Genomic DNA, 15530 nt, shown 5'->3' with positions numbered 1-15530 from the left:
TGTTTTCTCCAACACACTTTCTCCAACACGTCCAGGCTGGCTGGGGCCTCTCCTACGCTTTCCTTCCACCATGTCGTGAAAGTATAGTACCTAGAATATATTCGAGGCCATGTGCAGGCACTGTATCGAAAGGAAGTAAAAAAAAAAAAAAAGAATCTAAGAAGCCCTTGATACGATCTAGGCCTGGTGACGTGGGTCTTCACCGCAAGAATCAGGAAACGACGACGAAGCCAAGCATCGTGGAGATGAAAAAAAAAAAGTAGAAAAGAATGTATTCACTTCATTGGTACACGGTTGTGACTCTTATTCGAATCTCGAGCGGTTCTGAAAGACACGGGGACCAGGACGGTCTTAAATAATCCCTTGCAGTATTGTGGTGGTCGATATCTTCTTGGGGAGCCTGTGGAAGTATTAGTGTTTTCGTCAGGTTCTGCCGTCAATGACCTCCTGCCCTTCGAGTTTTCTTCTCTTCGTCCTTCTCTTTGTTTCAGCTCGGGGAATAAAAGGGGTGGCGCTGTTTCGGAGAAGAGGGCAATTGTGTCGACATGGTACGCCCGCTTGAACCCTTCTCACACTTGACAGGTCGATGTCCAGGCTTATCGTAACAGACTTTTCTGGGACGAGGCAACTACTCTTGTCATGCGAACGTACGCCTGAATGTCTCTCACACTTGACAGGTCGGTCATAACACCCTACATACTCCGCGCGCTAGGAGATTATGGAAGAAGTCACGTGGTATTTTTCGCTGTAGCGGCCATGTTGTCGGGGCGCAATCGCGGTTTTGTTATGGTTAAGGTGATGTGTGCTCATGCGCGTGCTACATTTGGTGCTACCCCGTAGGTCTCGTACCGTGGCAAAAGCGTCGTGTGTGCAGGATCGAGTTAAGTCTCCGTGTTTTGTTCCGCTGTGTTATCTAGACCATGCTCTCCAGGCTGTTAATGTGGCCAGGTTGGACTGGAAGAAGCAAAATGCGTGAAACTAGCGCCCGTGCAACGCCGTACACTACGTACAGAGGAAGGACGATATATTTTCTGTCTTCTGTAGATTCATGCTAACATGTCATTTCACCTGCAGACTCAAGCCACTGTGCTTCAGAACATGTACGATAAACACCTCGCAGGTGAGTGACAGCTGTGCAGTGTTCCTGCTTTTGATCCAATTGGCAAAATCAAGTCTGTTTTCAAAATTTCGGTCTTCAAGTTATTGGTGATGTACATGGTACGGGTGCATATGATCATTCTTTAAAATGCTCCGCACTGATGACCTTGAGGTTCCGGCCTCCGCACTGGCGTCGCACACACTACCGTGAGGGTTAGCAGCAAAGAATGACGAAACATCCGTTTCCGCTTCTTGAACTCAGTCCTGTGTCGCTTCCTTGCGAAGCTACCCGTCTCGCAATAGACTTCGTACGTTCTAATTATTGTTGACAGACTAGGGCGTCCTCCACAATGCCACATCCGGAATAGCTTGGCTGCCTTGTTCTTCTCGCCGTGCGCCGCCCGCATAACCAGGATCATTGTAGCCTTCTGATCATTCGTGAAGGGTATGACTGTCTTCTTGAAGAGCAGGTCACTGGCGTGGTACCGTTGAGATCCCCCTTTGTTGTTTACGCACTGACACGTCAAGCGAAAATGATTTACGTAATCGACAACGGCATATGCTGGCCGTGCAAATCCGCCAAAACGCATTAGGTGGACATAGCTTGTTCAAGGTTTGTTTCTATTGCTAAAGGGAACAAACGGAACACACGTTGTGGGCGCGCCTACCTACAGAACAACATGAGTGCGCAAAATTACTCCCAAGTTCGCCGTCACCGATCCCGGCTTCGAAATCGCCCCCCCCCCCCCCAAGGCTCTGCTACGCTTATCAATTGCTTCAGCGGCGCGTTCTCATGATGCCGCGACCATCACTTAGCGTGAAGCCCTGTATCGAGCTGCCGCCGCTATAGTAAAGCCCGTGGCTATTCGCTTGGGAGCGCTTGATTAGCGGCGCGCGAGCGCGTATATATATTTCGTATTTTGGATGTTTCGCACGCTTTTGTTTTTCCCGGAAAAACCAACGAGGAGCGCGAAACAAATGCTTGATTCGGAGGTTATTTGAAGTAACCTACAACTTTGTAATTGATATGTTTGCGATTCAAGCAATAATTAAAAAGTTCACAAATTAAAAGCAATTAATTAATTAATACTTCGTGATGAAAAAAAAAACATACTGGCTGTAAGTACACATGACTACGGCTACTACGCAGTCGGTACGATTTCTCTAGAGCGCTTGGGTTTTTTTTTTAAACCTTGGTCCAAGTCAACGGGGACATCCGGCATAGTCTAATCGAATGGTATTTGCTATTCAGATCGTATTCGACTTCAGAATTCACTATTAAAAGTTACTTTAAAAATTAATTATGGAGTTTCACGTGCCAAGACCACAATCTGATTATGAGGCACGCTGTAGTGGGGGACTCCGGAATAATTTGGACCACCTGGGGTTCTTTACCCTGCACCTAAATCTAAGTACACGGGTGTTTTCGAATTTCGCCCCCATTGAAATGCGGCCGCCGCGGCCGGGAATCGATCCCGCGACCTCGTGCTTAGCAGCCCAACACCATAGCAGGTTTAAAAATTATTGAATAGCTGTTTCCGCTAAAGTGTAACGCATTTTTAAGCACTTTTGAAGTCTCGAAGGTGTCGATGCTGCTGGAGAGTCGTGGATGTTGCGCAGAGGCGCCAGTTCCTGAGAGAATTAACGCACGGGTGTTAATCGGTTCTGCTTAACAAGTTCCTTGCTGTCATTCAATATAAACGCCCCCTTTTGGGGCAGCCTGTATATCTGCTAACTTGAGTCAGTCTCACCATGTCTGCAACCTATTAAAACTGGATGTCTGTAATGTGGTACCACACTTACCTTCTTCAGCGAACACAGCAGATCTACAAATATATCTACATGTATGTGAGGCATGCCGTTCATTTAATTGCTTCATTATTGCCCTTATCATAGTCCACCGGATAGCTGAAAGCAGCCGTTTATAATACAGAAGCTGCTTATATATGAGTGGACGTACAGTTGGGAACGGCATGACATTTAGGTATGAAATATAGGGTAAGCGTAACATGTTTTTCTCAAGAGAACAGACTGGTGGGCTAGTTGGTAATGCAAAACTTGAGGCAAAATGCAAAATTGCACGTAGGACGGCCGTTCTGTTGTCCTACGTGCTATTTTGAGCTTTGCCTCAAGTTATGTTTTTCTCGGAAATCATACTCGAGAACAATTTCTTTTGTTTACACCCAGTTGATGTTCGCCTCGATGTCAGTGAGGGGAACTTGAAGATGTTGTGGATGTCGCGAAGTCACATTACCGTAGGCAAGGCGATGAGGTTGATTGCAAAGGGGTTGACTGTTTATTAAGACAGAATAGGCAGGCGATTCAATGGAACCTATTTACACGGACATCAAACTACGAGTCAAAGGTTAGAATTTCGGTCTTCTTTCTCTTAGCCGGATCTCCACCGATCCCCTTCCAACGGCCCTGCACGTACCTAAAAGCATTCCCAATACTCTCCGCGCCCCATCGTTTGTACAATCACACTGCGTGTGCACACAACGGGGCTCCAGGGTGACACTATCCGTATAGTTCCAATACGTCAAGGCCGTTGCCACAAATTCTTTGTAGCGCCACGAGTCTCTTGTCTCGCAAACTCGCAAGACACACTGCGCCGAAGAAAGCACTTCCACGCCCCGTTGGGGCATCTGGTCCGTTTGCGTTATGTATCCGCATGGTGCGGTTCAGCAGTGAGGAGTTGACTTCAAAGCCCCGGCACTGCTTCTGCGAACCGACCGGTGGAAGCCCCGACTCACAGTCTACCCGCTTACGCGCTATTCGAAAACCACGGCTCCCCCACCGCCGAGGGCTATAACTCTCCGCCGCCGTCTTGGTGTCAAACCACGCGTCTCTTCTGGCCGCTCCGCGTGGCCCTTACGCGCAGCCGCCCGCACAAACAACGCTGAACTCCACTCACCCCCTAGAAAAAATCAGAAGCACGCAGCTACCTCCCTTTTTTTTTAATTAGACAAATTCTGGCGTTTTAAGTCTGGCGATATGATTATGAGGCACCCTGTTCAGTTCTCACCTCCTGGGGTTCTTTAACATGTAGCTAAGCAGAAGTTCACGAGTGTTTTTCCATTTAGTTCCCATCGAATTCCGCGACCAGGTTTGAACCTGTGAGCTCGAATTCAGCAGCACAACGCCATGCCCATTATGTAGCCACGAATTAGGCTACCGCACCGTTTTTTTTTCTTTCTTATTTATTTTTTGTTAAGCATGGACAAGACAAAAAAATTTCACATGGCTTACGAGCCAAAGCTTAGCCTATTTAATGGCTATACCTAAAACTGTTTTCGGCGCCCGAGGTCACACCGCAATAAATTAACCCGTACCAATATATATATATATATACATATATATATATATATATATATATATATATATATATATATATATATATATATATATATATATATATATATATATATATATACAGAAAGGCAGAGAGGCCGGCGTGAGCTATAGCTTGCCTTGGTCTGCTACTCTACACCGGGAAAAAGGGATAGGGAGGAAAAGGGTTGATGGTTGATGATGATGGTATGAGGAAGAGATGCGTAATCATCTTGTGGGCTGATCCTGGTGATAGTGCAGAAAGGGTCCAAGCTCAATGGCAGATACCCCTGTGGGCTCGGGGACCGCTAACGCGCCCTTGAACTACCTTTGTCACACGTGGGGCCCTAAGAAGTCCCAGGCACAAGGGTAAGAACAGATGCTTTTGAAAAAAAAGTTTTGTTCAACTTTTTCAAAAAGGAGTGTCAAAAAAGTTCTCGGCGCCAACCGCCCAAACGCGCTAGTGCCACTGCTCGAGCGTTCGTCGTCGTCTTCCAGGCTAGTTTATGATGATGTGAGCCGAAACGTCAGTGCATTATGTACAAAGTCGAAAGAATAAAAGTAAAATAAAATAGAAAGTAAACAAATATAAAAAAATAATACAATGAAGAAAGACAAAACAAACAACGAAGTCATGTATTCGTGCCCTTATTCAACCAATATAGCACAACCACCATATACAGGGTGTTTCATATAACTTGAAGCAAGGATTTACGAAGGAGTGATTGATCGCAAGCGAATGAAACCAAAGACGTATGGTTTGCCGTCATGTGGCGCTCCTTAGGGTGTTGTTTTATATTGAGCTTAATTAGTTAATTAACTAAGATAAATTATGCAATTTCTTTAATATTCACTTTGAATCCAAGTGCGTTTCGTTACGTTGCATTCGAAAACGACCGATCCAATTTTTTGTAGTAACGTACAGGCGCTCTCAGAATAATTCGGAACGCAACACACGCGGCCGCTCGCCGACGGAGCGCGCCCGTGGAAAAAGTAGTACCATGGTCTGCGCGTGCGCGGTCTCCCTAGCGAGCAGGGTTGGCTCCCTAGTGCATCTAGTTTGGGTTGCGTTGCTCCAAAACGATAGCCCTAGGTGCCCCTTAACGTTTTGTCAAGGGGGCTGGGCCGATGGTGTCCGTGACAAGCTGTGTCTGCGCATGCACTCGCGTTGGAGCATAAGCGCTCGTATCTGCATGGTCGGGTGCTTGGGCGCCTTTGTTTTTCATTTTTCATGTGGGCCGTATTTATCATTTGCTCAAAATATTTATGGTAGCTGACCGTGACTAGCGCTGGCAAAGGGCGGCGTTTGCGTCTGATGCAACCGTGATGATATCGGCGGCTCGATTGATAAAGAGATACGAACATATTTAAACAATGACAGTTACGCGAATTCCGCCCTATTACAATCGAGGCAACATGCCGAAAAAAGTGCCGATGAATGTGCGGAGAAATATAATTAAGCTCAGTTCACAAGATATACCTCAACGTGAGATATGCCGCCTCACAGGAAAGTCTATAAGTGCGGTCAACCGAATAATCCAAGCATACAGGGATGAAGATGGCCGACTTTAAGATGCAGCATGATCGGGACGACACCGATGCATGTTGCAAGAGTCCGACCTTCTGATTGTTGCTGCAGCCTTTGCCGATCCTTTTTAGAGCGCCCGCCAGATCAAGACAGCCCTCAAACTGCAAGCCAGTGAGGAAACAATTAGAAGGCCCATGCGAGAGGCTGGTCTTCGTGGATTTGTCGCGGCACAAAAGCCACACATTACGGAGTGCCAAAAACGTCGGCGCCTTGAGTTTGGCAGGGCATATGAGCGCTGGACGACTGTGAAGAATGGAAGGAAGTCATATTCTAAGATGAATCGACATTTTCATCTAGATGCGATTAAGAGCGCCGGGTATGGAGACCATACAACTGCAGGTATTTTCCTTTTCATTCTGATCTTTTAAGCACAAATTCTTCGGACGCGCAAGAGGTCTTTCATCTGAAAAGACCATTACCCACTGCCTCCTTTTCGTGTAGATATGAGCCTGAGTATGTTTCCGAGATCTACAACAGCGGCCACTCTGCCCTCAACGTTTGGGGAGCAATTAGCAAAGAGGGCCTCGGTCCGATAATCCGGCTGTCCCCATTGTTCACAGCTGAAGTTTACAGCGAAATTCAGGACTTCCACCTATTGCCATACGCTCTTGACGGGCCATTTAAAGATGGCTGCTACTTGTTCCAACAAGACCTGAGCCGGTGCACATGGCCAGAGCTGTGGAAAAACTTCTTAAAAATGTGGTGTTCGCGTTCTTTACTTGCCTCCGAAAGGTGCAGACTTCAATGTTATGAACGTGTGGGGCACGATGAAGGAAAGTTTATCCAAGCTGAATCTTGGAGGGGCAAGTGCCGACCAGCTCTGGCTCGCCATAACGCGCGAGTGGAAGGGCTTTGGTGAGAGGAGGGACTTCGTAGATGCGCTCTGCGAGTCAATTCCACGCTGCCTACAAGCTGCGCTTCGCGTGGACATCGCGAGATGTTGATAGCAGAACATGCCAACCGCTTTAGACGAAACAAAGTTACGTTTCGATTCTTTTTGTTTTCTGTGGAAAAAATGAACCGAGTGTTCTTCCTGTTATTTATATTTACTATGTTCTCCTTACTATATTTTTTTCATTCAGCTCACACAGCCTACCCTTGATTATCATTGTATATCCCCTCTGAGCAAAAGAAAATGAGTATGAAAATGAATATCTACACCAACAAACGCCGACACGCGATCAATACGTAAGAATACTCGCTTCCAATGATCCAGTTTCCGTGATTGATTGGCGCACAATATATGCGAACCACGTAATGTGGTGCGCCAATAAATGACTGGAGTCGTGAAGAGTTCATTAAAGTGCCCTTCGAATGGATGGATGGATGGATAAAACTTTACTGGATCTATTTAAATGTGGCTGGGCCCCTAGACGTCCGGGAGCTCCCTGGCGGACATCTCTAGGCAAGCACGGTCCACCAGCCAGAGCTGGTCATGCGAGCAAGTGGCCCGAAGAGCGGCCTCCCACGAGGAAAAGGAATGAGGTGGCCTCCTGTGCATGAAACTGGCCTTGAAGAACGTGCCGCGTTATTTCATTTTGTAAACTCTTTTATTGCCACTATCGCAGACACACCCTTTAAGAGGGGTCATGTATAAGTGGAAATTGTCCTCGTTTTACGAAGCCATTAGTACCACGGAGCGGGAGATAATTTATTAAGAACTAATACTTCGCAGGACAGGCTAACACGGTTGAAAAAATAGGGCAGCGAGGTCATTGTAGCCAAGCCGCCTCACTAGCACGTAATCACGCAAAGCATCGCTATTATCTCCCACACGGGATGCAGACCATGGCGAGAATACGCTGCACGGCGTCCACAAGCCTTTGTTTATAGATTATGGTGCATGCTGCGCTACAGACATTCATTCGCCCAGACCCCCCCCCCCCCCCCCCTGCACAATGCTAAAGGACACCTAGCGCTACCTTTTTGGAGCAAGACACCGCCAATCTAGAAACACTAGGGAGCGAAACTTGCTCGCTAGGGAGAGTGCGCATGCGCAGACCTTGCCTGTATTTATCCGCCGGCGCGCTCCGCCGACGAGCAGCTGCGTGTCCGGCGTTCCGAATTATTCTGGGGGCACCTGTACATGCTGCGTGGCGATTTTTTCCGGCGTTTAAAGAAAGCACGCGAAACACGAAATAAAACCACGTGACTGCGCTCGTGCGCTACCGTACTGCAGCGCTCTCAACCGTGCGTCCAGTCTATCGCTTATCAGGGACGGTGGTGCTTCCTCTCCGTGTGCCGCCGTCAAAGATGCTGACGCACTGTGAAGCCGATAGCTGCGACGGTACGCTTCGCCACGCGTCCGCGCGCACGATTCTTTCGCGAGAACCGCGGTTGAGAGCGCAGCAATGCGCGCGAGCGCCGTCACGTGGTTTTATTTCATATTTCGGGGGCCTTTTTTTTTTTTTAAATGCCGGAAAAGATCGCCACGCAGCATGTACGTTACTACAAAAAATTGGATCGGTCGTTTTCGAATGCCCTCTACAACGAAACAAAATGCATTTCGCCCTAGAGGGAATATTTTTTTAAAAAATTGCATAATTTTTCTTAGTTACTTAACAAACTAAGTGCAATATAAAAAGTACCCCAAGGAACGCCACATGACGGCAAACCATATGTCGTTGGCTTCATTCAGTTGCGGTTAACTGCTTTTCTTTTTTAAAATCCTTGGTTGAATTTACGTGAAACACTCTGTAGAACTTTATCCAGTTATTGAGCAATACAGCTTCGCTGGTCTTCCATCTTCACATAGTGGAAGGGCTCTGCATTTCTTAAGAATACTTCCCGTAAATCCTGGTACGGGCGCCGCATGGGGCAGGTGTATGCTTATTTGTTTGAAGCGGCAAGCAGGAAGTTTACATAAGCTTTTCTGTCTGCGTTTCGCAAGACCTAGTGATAGAAATCCACATGCGCAAAAATAGACACGAGACACGCATGCCGTTTGAAGAACAAGAAAAATATTTGTTCTCCAAAGGGAGCCGTACAATAACATAGCAGAATGAAAACCGACACTGCGGCCGCAATGCACGCGCAATCACCGAGCGGCATTAAAAAAAAAATATATGAAATAATGAAGAGAAAGACATGCACCCATTCCTAAGGCACATGTACATGTCATATGCAATTATGAAGACCTGCAAGCGTATGGCACCATGTTTGTTTAGTTAGTGAGCGAAAGTTTACTGCAATTTATGCGGCCTATAAAACCACGAACCTTATACCTTTTGTGGTTGTCTAATACTTTGCCATCAGTATCAGCGCTTCACCTTTCGTGCGAAACTGCGGTTTAACGGCGTGCGAAGAATGTGGGAGCTGCTGCTCGCTACCAGGGGAAGGTTTCCGCTGACGCACACGCTCATCTGCTGGCACTACAGCGTTCTAGAAGGTTAGGTTAACCACCAGAAAAGGTTTATATAAACCTATATAGCCTCCTTGGTTAACGCTGTATAGTTGGCACGCACTGTATCAGCACGATGCGCACGTGGTTGTGGTATGTCGCGGGGCAGACGACACAGCCCTGGCCTCCATGCACTCTTTGATGTCCGCTAGCCATGCCAAAACTGCAGTCGGTATTGGTAGGAGAGGTGCAGAGACAGCGATTTCATATTGAAATCCGGGGTTAGAATGTGCGCCGAGGACGTAGTTATTTTCTGTTTAAGCACATTGATCGTTCTATGCTAGTTACATCTACAAACTTACAATGGCCGTACGACCATGTCCTGGCTCCGTATGTTAAGGTATTCAAGCACGCTTCCTCTATTGTTTGACCATAATGTTTACATGACTGCTGGCACCTTAACCTAATCTAACGCTTTTTCGTAATATACATTACCAATATATGAAGGCGATATGCTTTTAAGTCATTGTAGATTACACGTTATAAAGCCAAATTGTTCTTCGGCCTTGTACAAGCAAAGCGGTGCTCTCATTGTGTTTGAAGATACCGAAAGCAAGCTAATCTTCTTATCTGCGCAGTATAACCGCCGCTTAACCTGCAATGTGCCCGGGTGTCGTCTCGCGTGCGACGCCTTTATTGTCGCGCCTTGGCGCGAGACACCGCGGCGCCCGACAAAAACGAAAGCTGTACAATTCAAACAGAAAGCGGACAAGTTCAGCATGCATTGCACGTCGTAATCCGCTGTAGCGCGGAAGGAAAAAGGTCCCGCCGCCGCTGACTTCCCGTAAAACACGCGTTGCACGCTCGCGCGCGAAGGGGGCCGAATTTATGTTCCCGCGACGGGTTCTCCGGACGCCGCTGACGTTTTCGGGTCAACGCACTAAATCCTGGCTGCCGGGGCGAAAGGGGGGGGGGGGGGAGGCTGGCTGCAGGCAAACGCACACCACCCAGACTACCGCCCCGAGCCCGGGCACCCACCTCCTCCTCTGGCGAGCCCAGCGAAAAGTTGGACGAGGAAAGGCGCTGGAATGAAAATAAATGCGCAACGCCTCCTCGCTCGCCGACCGAGAGGTCGGTTCGACGGGCTCTGCGACGGCCGCCAAACCCTGCGCCGCGCGCGATCCCAAAACATTGCGAACGGAAATGCCAGCAGCGTCCGCCGCCGCCGGTCGCACCGAGACGCCGCCGTCGCCGCCGCCACGCGTTGTGTGTACACGTGCGGCATTGCGCGGGCGAGGGGCGCTGATCGTTTGCCCGGAGCGCCGGCGATGGCGCTGCCGACACAGCCTCGATTCCTCAGGAACGGGAGTGTGGGGGAAGACGTTTGTGGGGGACTCTATATATCGGCGTCTCCCGTACGCGCGGAGGAGACGCACGGCGTAATGCTGCCGGGGGGGGGGGGGGGGGATGCATTTGGGTCTTATGTTTTGCTCGGATCCGCGGTTTCTTCTTTCGTCTTCCTCCGCAACGCCCGCATGACTCTCCGGATCGCAATTTGTAGGAGGAGTCGAAGCCATCGGAAACCGTGTGGGCACACGCGTTGTCGACGAGAGCTAAGGAGGACGCACAACGGTCTCTTCCTCGTGTCATGCAACTTTTTTTCTTTCTTTCCAGCCGGACGCGCTTCTTTAGATTCCTCTGGTTCGTCAGGAAGTATCGCCCCGTCTTCTAACACACATACAAGCACACGCACCGTTCCCACTTTGGAGTTGTTTCGCGCTGACTGACGATGTTCGATGAGACGCAAGACAGAAACAGGTATAACTTATCTGCCGAGGAGATTGTTTGGTCGTTGTTGTACGGTGCCTCGATGCCAGTGCCATGTTGTATTTAAATATCCTACATTTAGGGTACCTCAATACCACACGGCGCGGGCATCGCACTTAATGAAACAGACACAAGAAACTTGTATTATTTCAAATTTTCGTTTTCATTCATTTGCAATAAAAGAAAAGAATGAAAAAAATTAATTATGGGGTTTTACGTGCCAAAACCACGATTTGATTGTGAGGCACGCCGTTGTGAGGACTCCGGATTAATTTGGCCATCCGTGGTTCTTGAACGTGCACCCAACGTGCGGTACACGGGCGTTCTTGCATTTCATCCTCATCGAAATCGTTTCCGGCGTCGGGATTCGATTCCGCGCCCTCGGGCTTAGTAGCACAGCGCGATAGTCGCTACGGCGGGTAAACAAAAATTCGCACGTTCTAACAGACCTCATACCTTGACTTCTCAGTTTTTTTTTTAATTTATTTTCTGCGTGCAATAACAAGGTGTAAACGGTGCATGCTTTTCGCTAGTCCAAACTTACTCTCCCGAGTCATTTGTTAGTATATATTTAGGTTTTTCTTACGTGTAGATAAGTAGTTGTGCTGAAATTTCGACTTCGCACTGCCGCGCTTTATCCCCTACTGGCTACGCCTCTGCCTACACTCTACCATACCTGTCGCTGTATAACCACGCACACACGCATGTACAGCTACCACTTTATGTACAACCGCCTCAAAGTGCAACGTGAAATTGTATAGAAGCATGGCGCTAGTGAAGCAGGCGCACGTGGGCAGTACACTCGATTTGAGCCTTTATGCCTATAGGCTAAGAAGAAAAACGAAATTTAGCGCCAACACTGGTCCTTAAATTTTTGCACCTGGCTTTAATTGATGGCGGATATGATATGCGCTGCCAGGTATATACCCCTGCTCAAGGAGTGTGGTGGCCGTATATAGTGCAGTCGCCCAGGGTGTTCGTTTTGCATTACGGCGCGCCCATAGAACAAGCGCCCACACCTCCCTACATAGGCAAAGTACCATTCTTAACCTGTACGGTGCCATCACACTAATTATTATTATTTTGTTATTATTTGTTTTGAACACATATACACAATTAACAGGAAAGGGAAGCGAGGACCAGGCTGGCAACTGCCAGCGGCAGGGGCACAACGCCTGCCTACTCTTTAGAACGCAGGTGACATCAACAGAGAAATGGAAGATAGGAAGGAGGGGAGGAAAAAGGAAAGAAAGAGCAACAGGACAAATCTAAAGAATAAAGTAGAACACACAGTACAGACCACACACAGTAGGGCCGGTCACTGAAAGTCACGCTACTACAGAATGTTGAATAGAATAGTTTTGACGCTACAAACGTGAACCTAAGTTAGTTAACTCTAGAAAAGTAAGTGGAGCGCGATGAGCCTGATCACGTTTAGACGCACGCCAATGTTAGACGCACAATCACTGGCGTACAAACATTATCGTACACCGCAGGCCAAGGATCTCTCACTAGCGACACGGGCTGCGCACTGAAAGCGGGACACTCAAATATAAGGTGCTGAGGTGTCTCGCAACAGCCACAAGACGTACACGATGGACTGGCCACACGTCCTCGTCTGTATAAACGTTCGTGCACGTTCACGCAGCCAACCCTCAGCTTGTGTAGTTGCGCTCTAGCGCGACGAGGCAAGCCTCGACCGGGAACACGGGGCCGGAATGTTCCATTGGCGACGCGCTGGTCTGGATGCTGCTTGAGCTGGTGGCGACGAATCAGCGGACCAGCGTCATCAAGCTTGCACAAAATTTCTTCTCAGTCACACTAAAGGCATTGCGGATACACACATTGTATAACCAGATCGACCAACCCGCGCTTTTGATTGCACTGCCTCCTGGATCGGCCTGCGTTGCAAAATCTGGATTTGACCTTTGTAACGCTATCGCATTCCAAACATTCAAATACGAAGTTTCGAACTCACACGTATGCCCACGCAAATCTTCGCCTCTGCGGACTTCCTAACCTGACCTAAGTGTCCGACACCATTAAATTGTGAATCGCTAGTGTTGGCCGATTGCCCCAGAGCATGCTATCGATCGAGCGGGAGCTAGAACAGGAGTTTCCTGGCCTCCAAAACCTGCACCGAAATGTGCAGAGAAATATAGCGGTGTCAGAGAGATGTTCATTAGCAGCACGAAGAAGCGCGCCATATACCGCCTGTATCCGCGGCCCTCTTACATTCGTCGTACGTCCGGCGCCCATTACAGTCGGCGACATGCAACGTGCTTGGTATCGCGTAACATCTTTGAAGCATGGGAGCTCGGTTTCGAACACGCTCTTCAACTTACATCGGTGTTTACGCGCTTGCTGGCGTATCACTGGCATCTAGGGCGGATATTGGAGTCTTGTCCGAACACTACCACCGCCGCTGTCACGTGATTTACGCGATCAGCGTGAACTCACCATGTCGGGTCGACTGCCCCGTGCTCGCACGACCTCACCTCCACCCTAAGTCGCGGGGCCTCAAAAAGATGCTGCCGCCGCGGTGGTGGCAAGAACGAATTCATTAATACGCGTGTCGCGTGCCGCGCTTGCAAGGGGGCGTCGCCGTCACACAACGCGTCTCCGTAAAATCTGTCCCTACTCCTCGTGCGACCAGTCGTACAAAGAGCTACTACATCCAGAAGTTTCTAGGAGGTTCTAACAAGTTTCCGTCAGATGACACCACCTGCAAGCGCGGAACAGATTACATCAGGATTTGACAAGCGCCGAATGGTGATGCCGGGCTTTCTTCTTTTTCAAATGCCGATTACGTGAAGTTCCAACAAAGAGAAGTAGATTAATGGAGTTCCGACAAGTGACCAACAGATTACATCTGGTTCATACAAGCGCGGCAATGGTACATTAGGTTTCGGCAAGCAATCAATCGATGACGTCATGTTGATATAAGGGTCTAGCTGTCAGATTACATAAGGTTCTATTACAGAAATCAGATTACACAAGCTTCCGTTGCATACGGATTACATCAGTTTTTCACAAGCAGATTACATTAAGCTCCTATAGGTGTCCTACAGATCAGGCAACCTTCCTGGAAGCGACTAACATATAGCGCCATGTTAGTACAAGCTCCAGCACATTGCAGACTTAAATATGTTCTCACAAGCAATCAACAGACTACATAAAGCTCTTAGGAGCACCAAACAGATTTCGTAAAGTGCAGGCGCCCAGCTGACGACTACATTATTAGGTTTGAATGGGCGTCTAGCCGATTACATCGTTTCTACCGGCGGCTAACGGATATCATGGTTCCTATAGTGGCTCCCAACAGGTTAAATAAAGTACCAGCATCAAGTTCACAAGGTTTACTACAATAGTTATCAGATTTACAAGGTTCATCAGGTTACAACAACCGCTTATAGTAACCTTATTACATCAGGTTCGTGCAATCTCCAAACGCCATGGTGGTCCGTTTATAGCGCACTTGGACGAGGACAAATTATTAAGTAACCGAAAAGTTTGTGCTAGCTGGTATTTTCACATGCCTCAGTTCCTGGGTCCACAACTAGAGCTCATCACAAGAGATTATTAACGACTTCTCATGTTTGTTTCATATTCTCTTTATGTTAAACTAACAGTACTTAGAAAAAAAATGTATACACTTGTTTGTTCCCAAATATTTCACGTTTTTGCTTTGTCTATGATATGCCCCGGTTGTTGTTAATTTTATTCTGCTTTGTTTAGTGTTCTGTTGTATACCTTATCTAACTTATCTTTTGTATTTTGTTGAATATCGTTGCTTTTTCATTCTTTGTCTAGCTCGCACATGTATTTATGTAGGGAAAAGAAAGTGTTCATGTCCGTCTGCTAGGCTCTCGGCTGAGAGCGGCAGTATTGTAAAATAAATTAATAAATACGTTCTCGACCGGGTGAGGTAGGTCTTCACCGCAAGAATCAGGTAACGATGACGAAGCCGGGCATCATGATGATGAAAAAAAAAGTTAAAAAAAATATACTCACTTCAATGGTACGTGGTGGTGACTCTTATACGAGTCTTGGGCGGTTCTGATTTAACACAGGGGCCAGGACGGCCTTAAATGGCCCCTCTTTCCCTCGGAAGTTCTCGACGAGAACCCTTTCACTGTAAACTGGCCACTTCGTGACGGTCAGGAGGACGACGTTGCTGTCTTGAGGAGAAGTGAATGATGAGGCGTGAACATCAACCGTGACAGCTGCGTGTTGCTGGTGGGGCATACGTCCGTCGCCAGATGGGGTAGTCGATGGCTTCTTGGAAAACTTAGGTCGATCATAACAGCCCATCCTCCCATCGCCAGATGTGGTAGTCGATGGCTT

The sequence above is a fragment of the Dermacentor variabilis genome, chromosome 3 (genome assembly GCF_050947875.1).
Source record: "Dermacentor variabilis isolate Ectoservices chromosome 3, ASM5094787v1, whole genome shotgun sequence".
In the NCBI taxonomy this organism is placed as follows: domain Eukaryota; kingdom Metazoa; phylum Arthropoda; class Arachnida; order Ixodida; family Ixodidae; genus Dermacentor; species Dermacentor variabilis.
The sequence above is the reverse complement of the archived record's forward strand: the minus strand, read 5'-3'. Positions refer to the sequence as shown.